This window comes from Sinocyclocheilus anshuiensis, unplaced genomic scaffold (assembly GCF_001515605.1).
Source record: "Sinocyclocheilus anshuiensis isolate Anshui unplaced genomic scaffold, SAMN03320099.WGS_v1.1 scaffold457, whole genome shotgun sequence".
Classification (NCBI taxonomy): Eukaryota; Metazoa; Chordata; class Actinopteri; order Cypriniformes; family Cyprinidae; genus Sinocyclocheilus; species Sinocyclocheilus anshuiensis.
This window is the reverse complement of record NW_015537939.1, coordinates 1,230,710-1,231,958: the sequence shown is the minus strand read 5'-3', so window position 1 is coordinate 1,231,958 and position 1,249 is coordinate 1,230,710.

Here is a 1,249-nt window from a genome sequence, read left to right as displayed (position 1 = left end):
TTAGTCCCCCCCCCCCCCCCCTTAAACATAAGTAGGCTACCAAGTAAATTAAAAACGCATTTCTCTCTTATTTTATTAAGCTATTATTATTATGTGTATTAATGTATAGGGTAAGATAAAAGCTCATCTAAACAGAAATGAACTGATTTTATTATATTTATTAATTTATTATATAGGAGTATTCTAGGTGCACTGTAAAAATCCATCTAGCCTAGCTACTTCATCTTTAAGAAATTTAGTTGCTGTGTTTTTAAAAAGTATAATCAAATTAGCTGTAGGCGAAATTATATTTAACAGCCCTGAAAAATGTCGTTGAATCTCGTATAGCCTAATTAAAAAAAAAAATTTAAAAATTGAAAATTGTTAAATTATTTTAGCGACTTAAAATAGCCTAATATAAAATAACATCGCTTAGGCTATTTACAATATATAGGGCTAAGGAGTAGCGTAGCCTTTTTGTTTCATTCCACATTGTTTACAGTTTGGAAAAGCTCTGCAGACTCATCGATACAGCTGTGCACCCCCGACCGAGCCGATCGGTGCAGATTGCGGCAGGAAGACGCGCCGCAGGAAAGTGGATGGGGGAGGCATTGTGCCAGAAGAGCCCGAGGCCCCCCGCCGCTTCCAGATCCAGAGTTGCGATGGCCGGCCATTAGCTGCCTTTCAGCACTGAACAATAAGTCGCAACCCTTTGATTCCGCCCCTACCCCCTCCTCTGAAACAAACACTCCACAAAGTTTCACTGACACTCTATCCCAAAGTCTCTTTCCAGCATAAACATCTAGGCCTACACATATGTATACTGGAGACATGTTGTTATTATCAGTGTTGGGGGTAACGCATTACAAGTAACGCGAGTTACGTAATCAGATTACTTTTTTCAAGTAACTAGTAAAGTAATGCATTACTTTTTAATTTACAAGAGAATATCTGAGTTACTTTTTCAAATAAGTAACGCAAGTTACTTTTTTTTTTTTTTACCAATTTATTGATTGACAGCTCTCCTGTCCCCATGTTGAGAGAAATCAGATGTTACTGTAGTTCTAAAATAAATATGAATATGCATTAATTCATCTCACTCACAAAACAACAAAAAACAATAGATTCAGTATTCCTCAAAATTAATAAAAATAATGCAACTCAGAATATGACGCAAACCTGCAATAATTAAATGTTAAACAACACAAATATCCTTTATGTATTTAATCTAATTCTATTTGCTTCTGACCTTCGATGATCCAGTTCAACC